Raw genomic sequence first — 12,458 nt, 5'->3', positions numbered from 1 at the left:
CAATCAATCAATTCAATTCAAGCCTTTAAAGAAAAAAAAATACATTTATTTCTTTCTATTTCTATTCCTTTTTAATTTTTGAAAAAAAAAAATAGACAAACAATATTCAAAATTTTGCTGTTGAAAACATTAACAAGTGCCATGCCACAAGTAATAATGTAATATTATATTACTTATGGCATTTATTTTTCGCCCTGCTCATTTATTTAAATATGCTTTGCAGAATTATGTTATGGCACCGTTAATCGAATGTATTAAATGTGAGTACGTTTACGGGGTTGGTTATGGCTACGGCAATATTGTATGTATGTATGTATGCCTTAAAGGCTACAATCGGACATGGCCGATCATGTGATACTTATCCACCAATATAAATTGCGATAAAGTTTTTGTAGATCTGAAAGTCTTCTACAGCGACTGCTCCCTGCCAAGCAATTGCAAAATCTGAGAAAAATACAGCATCATCTCCAATAGTATTAGGACTCTACTCTGATGATAGCTATGAGGCGACCTCTAGAGTGAGTACAATTGTGAGAACCAAAGTGAGATAAAACAAGTAAAAAAGCAGTAAGTTCGGCCGTTCCGAACTTTGAATACCCTCCACCAGTTGGAACGAAATAGAACATTTTCAAAAAAGCAAAATCAATTAAAAATTCTGTTATAATCTTTAGAATACCTACTATCGAAAGGTGGCGATATATGGGGGGATATACGAGATTGCGGACCTATATAGACAAATCTATGTCTGGGGGTAAAGTACTCACAAAGAACTCCTTGTGTAGAATTTCAGACAATTCCATTGGAAAATGTTGCTAAAATCATCAAAATACAGAATATTGGGGGTACCCTTATATGGGGGCTATACGAAGACGTGGACCTGCACAGACAATTTTCTGTCTTAGGGTGTAGTATCCATTTCGAACTTCAAGTACCAAATTTGAAACAATTCCCGTGAATAATGTCGTTAAAATCATCAAAATACCGAATATCGGGAGGTACCGTTATATGGGGGCTATACGAAGACATGGACTTGCACAGACAATTTTCTATCTTAGACTGTAGTATTCATTACGAACTTCAAATACCAAATTTGAAACAATTCCGGTGAATAATGTCCCTAAAATCATCAAAATACCGAATATAGGGAGGTACCGTTATATGGGGGCTATATGAAAACGTGGACCTACATGGCCCATTTACGAACTTAGCCTGCCTACTGGAAAAATAAACATGTGTGCAAAATTTTGGCCATCTATCTCAATTCATTCGAAAGATAGCGTGATTACAACAGACAGACAGACGGACATCACTAATTCGACTTAGAATTTTACGCTGATCGAGAATATATATACTTTGTTGGGTCTGACATGAGTATTTCGAGGAGTTACAAACGGAATGACAAAGTTAATATACCCTCCATAGTATGGTAGAGGGTATAAAAATGAAAAATAATACCCCATTATCGGTGCACCGCTGTATTACTTTTGCCACTCAATTTTTATACCCTCCACCAAAAAAGGTATGGAGGGTATATTAACTTTGTCATTCCGTTTGTAACTCATCGAAACAATCATTTTAGACCCAACAAAGTATATATATTCTTGTTCAGCGTAAAATTCTAAGACGATTTAGCACTGTCAGTCCGTCTGTTCGTCTGTTGTAATCACGCTACAGTCTAAACAAATTAAGATAGGAAGCTAAAATTTTGCACAGATCTCTCGTTTGTCTGCAGGCAGGTCAAGTTCAAAGATGGGCTATATCGGTCCACGATATCGTATAGCCCCCATATAACGGTACCCCCCGATATTCGGTATTTTGATGATGTTAGCCACACTTTTCAATGGAATTGTCTAAAATCCCCATAAGTAGTTCCTTGTGAGTACTTCACCCCCTGAGAGAGAATTGTCTATACAGGTCCACGATATCGTAAATCCCCCATATAACGGTACCCCCCGATATTCGGTATTTTGACGATTTTACCCACATTTTTAAATGGAATTGTCTGAAAATCCACACAAGGAGTTCCTTGTGGGTACTTTATACCTCGACAGAGAATTATCTATATAGGTTCACAACATCGTATAGCCCCCATATAACGGTACCCCCCCGATATTCTGTATTTTGATGATTTCACCCACATTTTTCAACGGAATTGTCTGAAAATTCACACAAGGAGTGGGTACTTTATACCTTGTGGGTACTTTATACCTCGGCAGAGAATTGTCCATATAGGTCCACGATATCGTATAGCCCCCATGTAACGGTACCCCCCGATATTCGGTATTTTGATGATTTTACCCACATTTTTAAATGGAATTGTCTGAAAATCCACACAAGGAGTTCGTTGTGGGTACTTTATAATTCGGCAGAGAATTATCTATATAGGTCCACAATATCGTATAGCCCCCATATAACGGTACCCCCCGATATTCTGTATTTTGATGATTTTACCCACATTTTTTAACGGAATTATCTGAAAATCCACACAAGGAGTTCCTTGTGGGTACTTTATACCTCGGCAGAGAATTGTCCATATAGGTCCACGATATCGTATAGCCCCCATATAACGGTACCCCCCGATATTCTGTATTTTGATGATTTCACCCACATTTTTCAACGGAATTGTCTGAAAATTCACACAAGGAGTGGGTACTTTATACCTTGTGGGTACTTTATACCTCGGCAGAGAATTGTCCATATAGGTCCACGATATCGTATAGTCCCCATGTAACGGTACCCCCCGATATTCTGTATTTTGATGATTTTACCTACATTTTTTAACGGAATTATCTGAAAATCTACACAAGGAGTTCCTTGTGGGTACTTTATACCTCGGCATAGAATTGTCCATATAGGTTCACGATATCGTATATCCCCCATGTAACGGTACCCCCCGATATTCGGTATTTTAATGATTTTAATCACATTTTCCTTGTGGGTACTTTATACAAATGCTTCGGCATATTTAGTCCTTTGAACTTTAAATTATAATTATAATCATAGCGTGTATGATTGAATTCTCCCATAAAAACTTTTAATTGTTATGCGCAGCTCTACTAAATTAGCAAAGTGGTGTAGGTTATCATATAGTCGGCCCCGCCCGACTTTAAGACTTTCTTTACTGGTTTTATTAGTGGAAATAGTTCTTTGTTCCATTTTCTACCAGCAATAGTTTAAAAGTTTGGTGAGTGAAAATTACCTCTGTTGGAATGTCAAGAGCCCCGAAGAGCACATTCGTCGTGAGTCGATCTATTGATTGAAATCGTCGATGATTGTTCATATAGTTGAGAAAATATATCTTTAGTCAAATCGTTGAGGAATCTATTCGAACAATACTTAACTTTTTTGTTCTATTTGTGCCCTTTTCTTTCTCTTTACCTTGAACCGCAAGACCAGAAGATGGAACATTCTCGCATATAACTGTCCCACATTATTTAATTTAAGGTACTGATCTCACAGAATAAATCAATGTCGTAATATTCCCACTCTGCCTATTTATTTTTACCTGATCCTTACTTAAAATAGCGGTCAAACTTTTTATACCCTATGGAGGGTATATTAATTTTAAAATTCTAAGACGATTGAGATATGTCCGTCTGTCTGTCTGTAGTAATCACGCTATCTTTCGAACAAATTGAGATAGAAGGCTAAATTTTTGCAGACGTGTATATTTTGCCAGTAGGCAGGTTAACTGTGTAAATGGGCCATGTAGGTCCAAGTTATCATATAGCCCCCATATAACGGTACCTCCCTATATTCGGTATTTTGATGATTTTAGCGACATTATTTAACGGAATTGTTTGAAATTTGGCATTTGAAGTTCGTAATGAATACTACAGCCTAAGACAGAAAATTATCTGTGCAGGTCCAAGTCTTTGTATAGCCCCCATATAACGGTACCTCCCGATATTCGGTATTTTGATGATTTTAGCGACATTATTTACCGGAATCGTTTCAAATTTGGTAGTTCGTAATGGATACTACATCCTAAGTCAAACAAGTAAAAAAGCAGTAAGTTTTGCCGGGCCGAACTTTGAATACCCTCCACCATTTGGAACGAATTAGAAAATTTCCAAAAATAAAATCCATTAAAAATTCTTTTAAAATCGTTAAAATATCTAATATAAGAAGGTGCCGATATGTGGGGATATACGATATTGTGGACCCATAAAGACAAATCTGTGTCTGCGTGTAAAGTACTCACAAAGAACCCCTTGTGTACAAAGAACCCCTTGTGACCATTCCGTTGAAAAATATGGCTAAAAACATCAAAATATTGAATATCGGGGGTACCGTTACATGAGGGCTATACGATATCGTGGACCTATATAGATAATTCTCTGCCGAGGTATAAAGTACCCATAAGGAACCCCTTGTGTGGATTTTCAGACAATTCCGATGAAAAATGTGGGTAAAATCATCAAAATACCGAATACCGGGGGTACCGTTATAGGGGGATTTACGATATCGTGGACCTGTATAGACAATTCTCTCTCAGAGGGTGAAGTACTCACAAGGAACTACTTGTGGGGATTTTAGACAATTCCATTGAAAAGTGTGGCTAACATCATCAAAATACCGAATATCGGGGGGTACAGTTATATGGGCGCTATACGATATGGTGGACCTATATAGATAATTCTCTTCCGAGGTATAAAGTACCCACAAGGAACTCCTTGTGTGGATTTTCAGACAATTCCGATGAAAAATGTGGGTAAAATCATCAAAATACCGAATATCGGGGGTACCGTTATATGGGGGATTTACGAAATCGTGGACCTGTATAGACAATTCTCTCTCAGGGGGTGAAGTACTCACAAGGAACTACTTATGGGGATTTTAGACAATTCCATTGAAAAGTGTGGCTAACATCATCAAAATACCGAATATCGGGGGGCACCGTTATATGGGGGCTATACGATATGGTGGACCTATATAGATAATTCTCTTCCGAGGTATAAAGTACCCACAAGGAACTCCTTGTGTGGATTTTCAGACAATTCCGATGAAAAATGTGGGTAAAATCATAAAAATACCGAATATCGGGGGTACCGTTATATGGGGGATTTACGATATCGTGGACCTGTATAGACAATTCTCTCTCAGGGGGTGAAGTACTCACAAGGAACTACTTATGGGGATTTTAGACAATTCCATTGAAAAGTGTGGCTAACATCATCAAAATACCGAATATCGGGGGGCACCGTTATATGGGGGCTATACGATATCGTGGACCGATATAGCCCATCTTCGAACTTGACCTGCCTGCAGACAAAAGAGAGATCTGTGCAAAATTTTAGCTTCCTATCTTAATTCGTTTAGACTGTAGCGTGATTACAACAGACGGACGGACAGGGCTAAATCGTCTTAGAATTTTACGCTGATCAAGAATATATATACTTTGTTGGGTCTAAAATGATTATTTCGTTGAGTTACAAACGGAATGACGAACATAATATACCCTCCATACATTCCAAATATCGGTATTTTGATGATTTTAACGACATTATTTACCGGGATTGGTTCAAATTTGGTAATAGATACTTCCGCATAAAACAGAAAATGGACCATGTAGGTCCACGTATTCGTATAGCCCCCATATACCGTACCCCCGATATTCGGTATTTTGATGATTTTAACGACATTATTTAACGGGATTGTTTCAAATTTCGCATGTGAAGTTCGTAATGGATACTTCAACCCATTCCAGAAAATTGTCTGTGCAGGTCCACGCCTTCGAACAGCCCTCATATAACGGTACCCCCCGATATTCGGTATTTTAATGATTTTAATCACATTTTCCTTGTGGGTACTTTATACCTCGGCAGAGAATTATCTATATAGATCCACGATATTGTATAGCTCTCATATAACGGTACCCCCGATATTCGGTATTTTGATGTTTTTAGCCATATTTTTCAACGGAATGGTCACAAGGGGTTCTTTGTACACAAGGGGTTCTTTGTGAGCACTTTACCCACCGACAGAGAATTCTCTATATAGGTTAACGATAACGTATAGCTACCATATAACGGTACCCCGCGATATTCGGTATTTTGATGATTTTAGCCACATTTTCCAATCGTATTGTCTGAAAATCCACACACGGAGTTCCTTGTGAGTACTTTACACGCAGACATAGATTTGTCTTTATAGGTCCACAATATCGTATATCCCCCCATATATCGGTACCTTCCTATATTAGATATTTTAAAGATTTTTAAAGAATTTTTATTGGATTTTATTTTTTGAAAATTTTCTAATTCGTTCCAAATGGTGGAGGGTATTCAAAGTTCGGCCCGGCCGAACTTACTGCTTTTTTACTTGTTTAAATTTAGTATCGTTTCATACTTTTCGTATATATGAGCACATACTTCTAAAACTAGCTCGACCTCACTCCTCATCCTACTAATATAATAGTTTGGACTTACCCTAATGCTCCAAAGCAACATCCAGGTTTGCCGACTCCGAAATATGATGCCCTTGCCAAAAATAAATTAGTATTAGCTGTATTTTGCAATTTTATATGAATTTTCTTGAATGTATTGTAGCGGGAACGTTGAGTAAATCGTATACGTTTTCTTCCGGATACAGATTTAATGCGAACTTCGCTATACTTTACAATGGGACATTGGTACCGCAAAGAAAAGTTTTGACTTTTTAATTAGTTTATGAATCCATATTACAGCATTCGGTTTTCATAGATAAAATTTCGGATTCGAAGAATAAAAGCTGATTTCAGCTCTTAGCTTTTCTTTCTTATTTAAGGATACACGTCTCTTCAGGATACTATTCCTCTGAACACAAATAATATCTTTTTTTCAAATATTTTTTTTCTTTCTTTCAATGTCTATCCAAATAATAATTCTCAATATGAAAAATTCCCTTTTATGTATTTTTTAAAATGACAGAATAGATTTTTCCTCAGGCTACTACGAGTACTATTTCAAATTTCAGAAACACATTCAACACACATTCCATCTTTGCACCAGTATTTTTTTTTTTTTGTTACTAGAAATACTGTGATGTGTGAAAATTAAAGAGAATCGCATCCTTATTTGACATTTTATAAGAGTTATAATTATTTCAAATTTTGACCCTTTGTGTGGGAGGTACATTTTGGAGTGGGCCGATATTGTCCATTTTCGCATCTGACCTTGAACTGATACAAATATGAGGATTTACAAACTTTGCACAAAATTGGATAATATGTCGTGTTCTATCAAGTAAACTATTTTCTGTGAAAATTTTGGTCTTTTGTGGGAAAGATACTAGAAAGAGTGGACCGATATTACGCATCTCCAAACTCGATCTAAGTTTGACAATAATATTACGATGTACCAAGTTTGAATCAAATGCTTCTTTCGAGAGTTATCGCGCGCACCAGCCAGACAGAGAGACGGATGTACGGACAACCCTAGGTCGACTCCAAATGTATGGATTTGTTCCAACGAGACCTAGGGTCTAAAACCGTTAGACACATATTAACTGTAGCAAATGATATCGCCATATGGCTGAGGATATAATGACTATAGAAATTTTAATAGAATTGTTTGAAATTTGGTGGGTACTATTCCGAATTGTAGGAAATTATTCAAACAGTTCCAGGTTTTCATATAGCGATATTTTTTCAATGGTGCTTGTCTTGTCTTGTGCTTTTGTTTGTAACATGGAGAAGGTCGCTTTTGAGGATCTTCATAAATCACTTTCTTGGTATTTGTTAGTGCGAACCTTGCTTTCCAAAATACTCCAGTCACAATAGGGCAACGGAATGGTATCCGGAGATTTTGTGCGCTGGAAATGAAGCGAGGAACCTCATTTTGTAACCATTCTTGGGTGGCGCGTGCTGTCCAAGGTCGGCGGCCAAAATGTTTGTGTGCCCAAGGCTTTCAAGGCTGTTGAAATCACGATACAGCCCACATTATTTGACGTAGAGCGCCAAAATTTAGCAGAGCAATTTGTATTGTGTCTAGGATGGTTGGTATTGAAAATGCGATATATCGGTCCACGTTCTGGTATAGTCCCCATATAACGGTACCTCCCAATATTCGGTATTTTGATGGTTTTTGCCACATTTTTTCACGGATTTGTCTGAAAATTGGTATTTGTAGGTCATAACGGGCCCCTGTAGGTGTGGCAAAACATTGCATGTATAGGTCCACGTTTTGGTATAGCCCCCATATAAATGTACCTCCCGATATTCGGTATTTTGATTATTTTTGCCACATTTTTCACGGATTTGTCTGAAAAGTGGTATTTGTTGGTCATAATGGGTTCCAGCTCCGGTAGCAAAACATTGCATGTATGGGTCCACGATTTGGTATAGCCCCCATATAACGGTACCTCCCAATATTCGGTATTTTGATGGTTTTTGCCACATTTTTTCACTGATTTGTCTAAAAATTGGTATTTGTGGGTCATAATGGGTCCCAGTTCGAGTGGCGAGTCATTGTAATTATAGGTCCACATTTTGGTATAGCCCCCATATGACGGTACCTCCCGATATTCGGTATTTTGATAATTTTTTCCACATATTTTCGCGGATTGGTCAAAAATTGGTATTTGTAGGTAATAATGGGTTCTAGCTCCGTTGGCGAAACATTGCATGTGTAGGTCCACGATTTGGTATAGCCCCCATGTAACGATACCTCCCAATATTCGGCTTTTTAATGGTTGTTGTCACATTTCTTCTAATGTTTCCTTTACCCTAAGATGGAGGGTATTAAAAGTTTGGCCCGGCCGAACGTAATGTTTTTTTACTTGTTCAATATTTACGGAATGGAATATTGCGATATGTTCAGCTCATGAGCCATTTTGCGACGCAGGTTTCGTTCATGTCGCTTCTTTACTTTTCGAACAATTTCTGCTGATGTTGTCGTTTTGTTCCGTCCACTTCCTTGACGTCGGGTTACGCTACCAGTATCACGGTAAGGAGGGATGTTACGAGACACAAACTATTTATTCCCATTTAAATGCTGGAGTGCTCTAACGATAGCCACTTGTGGTTTTCCAGCCAAATATAAAGAAATCATATCACGCTTGAATTCCATCACGAATAACTTTTTTCTGGAAAAATTCTCACCCAAATGCTTTTGTATGGTTGTAAACAATATAATGAGCTGTCACTGGAATAATTTTAACAGCTGTCGGACGAGTGACTTAGAAATGACAGCAATCTGAAATTGGTCCCAGTTTTTTCATTTTTTCATCTCACTTTGTATATTTTCCGCCGATTTCAGGTTTTTGTGCACCAAATGAACTGAATTTTGACACAAATTACCGAATTCAGTCTAGAGGTATATCAAATTTGGTGAAAATCTGTTCAGATATAGCTACAGCTCCGTTATATATGTTTCCATCGATTTTAAGTCTCTTACATTCGTAACCAGTAAAGAAAGTCTTAAAGTCGGGCGGGGCCGACTTTATGATACCCTACACCACTTTGCAATAAAATAAAAGTTTTTATGGGAGAATTCAATCATACACGCTATGATTATAATTATAATTTAAAGTTCAAAGGACTAAATATGCCGAAGCATTTGTACTTTTCAAATTCGGACTTGAATTGCCCATTTGGTGCACAATTAATTTGAAATCGGATAAAAATATATATGGGAGCTATATCCAAATCGGAACCGATTTCGATAAAATTTGGCAAAGGTATTTCTGAGCTGTATTTGTTATATTTCCCTGAATATCGTTGTTACGGATTGCATATTACGGCTGCGGAGGACGAAAATAACAAATCGGATGAACAATTGACCAAATTTGACATACTAGCTTCTAGACTCACTTCAGTCGTAAGTGCCAAATTCCATCCCATTTGGACAAATATTAGACGTTTGGTGCACAATAAAAGATAAATCGGACGAAGTTATATATGGGAGCTATATCCAAATCTGAACCGATCTCGATAAAATTTAGCAAATGTATTTCTGAGCTGCATTTGATATATTTCCCCAAATATTGTTGTTGCAGAGTGCATATTACGGCGGCGGTGGACAAAAGTAACAAATCGGATGAACAATATATATGAGAGCTATAGCTATATCTGAACCGATTTCGATCAAATTTGGCACACTTATTTTCAGACCTAATTTGGGTGTATATGCAAAATGCACAATAAAAGGCAAATCGGACGAAGATATATATGGGAGCCATATCTAAATTTTGACCGATTATTTCCAATTTCAATAGGGTTCGTCCTTGGGCCAAACAAATGATCTGTGCAAAATTTCATCTGGATCGGGCAATAAATGCGACCTATACTTTGTTTACAAAAATACATGGACAGACGGACATGCATAAATCGACTCAGAATGTGATTCTATACAGATCATCAAAAGGAACTATGGGTCTATCTCGTTTCTTTCTGCCTGTTACAAACAAATGCACAAAGACATAATACCCTGACCACCTTGTGGTATAGGGTATAATGAGGACCTATGAATTTTTTTTTTTTTTTTAAATCAGTTAGGCATCCATTATAAATTTCAAATCCCAAATTGCAGACAATTCTGTTGATAAAATTGGGGAAAGCCATCAGAATACCTAATATAGGGTGGTATCTGTTGTTGGCAAGGTGGTTAGGAACCCGTAACAACTATCAAATATCAAATTACTTCCAATTTCATTTCTAGTTTGGACTATACTTGCAGGTCGATTGGTTTATTTAAGACATATTGATTATTATGCCTTTTCTAAAAGTTTTGACAGTGTAGACCTATGAATTCTATTTTCACATTCGTTCTCAATTCGAAGAAATTCGCACCTTGATTTCCCACATTATGTTAATTATTACTTTTAATTTTTATTTATGGAAGAGGTACTGGAAATAATTTACCAATATTGTCCATTTTCTCACCTGCCCTAAATCGTATCTATATATTATGATATGCCAAATTTCAGTTTTCTTGGGGGGTTTCCAACAGAGTGTGCCAATGAATTTCATTTTCACTCCTGCTCTAACATAGGATGTGTTTCATTTGATTTAACATTTTGCGAGATTATTAAACACAAGTAAGCCAAGGATATAGTTGTTGAAGGTTTCGCTTTTGTTATTATGTCAAAGAGCATTGTCCAGATAATACCCTTAGCTTTCTGACAAGGGCATTTGTCCAAAATTTGTCCATTTAACATCCACCCAAAATGCTTCGATGTCCTTAACTCTCTTCTCAGGCTAAATTCTGTGTCGATTGGCTTGAATTGTGTGATCAGGAAAATGTTTCTGTTTTTGGTTCATTTGAACCGATTGGCTTGAATTTTCAAAATCAGGAACATTTTTAGTTGTTGGTTCATTTCAACCCCTAAATATATTGCGGACATCTTTAATAACAATGGACCTAGCCCTTCTGAGCCTAACCGTTCCAGTATAAAAATGCATATAATAATCCCAACCTGTGTGGTAAGGTGAAATGTGGGAATGTGGGAAACCAATATTTCGAGGTATTACATAATTTTTGGTCCAATCAAACTTATACTACCCCCAACACAAAGTGCTGTAGGGTATAAAAATTGTGGGAAAGCTACACGAACACTCCCTTCGCCCTGACGTGACTATATCGACTCCAAATGTTACGAAAAACGGATTTCATCAATTGAACTATGGTATATAACAAATGATATATACCCTCGGTAGCCTTTTAACCAGTACTTCTAAGCTTTACAAACAAGCTTGTAATATCCTCTCAATGTAGTCGTGTATTGTATAAAAAGTATGTCTCTCGCATATATTTCTTGATATATCTTCAGTGAAAGACAACACAAATTACAATAATAGCATTGATGTAAAAAAACAGGGTTCAGCTTTACAAACGTTCGCTTCAAAAAAAATTTTTGATATTTTCAAACAAAAAGACCACTTTAGCCAGTAAATATTACACCATTGAATCTTGTCACTTTTTGACTGTTCAAAATAATAACTTCTGACTAAAAATTTTGACTTTAAGTGAAAATCAGAATATATTGATATTTTGTCAATTTATCATATTAATATTATGCAACTTTAATAAAGGATACAATTCTGAAGCCTAAAACCAACAACACGTAAAATGTCGTGAAGAACGGTACATAATGCGTTGTGTCATTCCAAATTAACATTAACAATCGGCTAAGGATTATAAAGGATATAACAATCTCTAAATTATGTAATTGACTTACCAGATTTTTGTCACGCAGTAATGATAAGATGTGTCTTCCTTTCGAATAGTTGATATCTTTAAACTTTTTGCGAGGCTTTTCACGGGATGACTATTCCAAATTCCTATTTAATTCGGGACAAAAAGAAATCCAATTTAATTGTCATTCCAAATTAACATTAACAATCGGCTGAGGATTATGTGGTGTGCGCCTGTAAGAGGGTTAAGCTTTAAATGAAAGAAGAAGAAGAATTTAAAACTAGCCATTCACCAGAATGAACTGGGGAATATAGCAATTGTCAAATGTCATGAAGGGGAAAT

At 36.7% G+C, this 12,458-nt stretch overlaps 1 long non-coding RNA gene across 1 annotated transcript in view; it reads right to left on the bottom strand.

Moving 5' to 3' along the window:
- LOC131800995 (uncharacterized) overlaps positions 1–12,457 on the bottom strand; it is a 13,093-nt gene extending 636 nt beyond the window's left edge. Inside the window, exons 1-2 of the long non-coding RNA XR_009341658.1 lie at positions 12,160–12,457; positions 1–23 (exon numbers count right to left, since the gene is read on the bottom strand). The exon at positions 1–23 is cut by the window's left edge and continues 30 nt beyond it. This is a non-coding gene — a long non-coding RNA (uncharacterized LOC131800995). The remainder of the gene's footprint in view (positions 24–12,159) is intronic.
- Between the last annotated feature and the right edge of the window lies 1 nt (position 12,458).

This window comes from Musca domestica, unplaced genomic scaffold, assembly GCF_030504385.1.
Source record: "Musca domestica strain aabys unplaced genomic scaffold, Musca_domestica.polishedcontigs.V.1.1 137, whole genome shotgun sequence".
Classification (NCBI taxonomy): domain Eukaryota; kingdom Metazoa; phylum Arthropoda; class Insecta; order Diptera; family Muscidae; genus Musca; species Musca domestica.
Note: the sequence above shows the minus strand (reverse complement) of the source record. Positions and strands in the feature narration are given on the sequence as shown.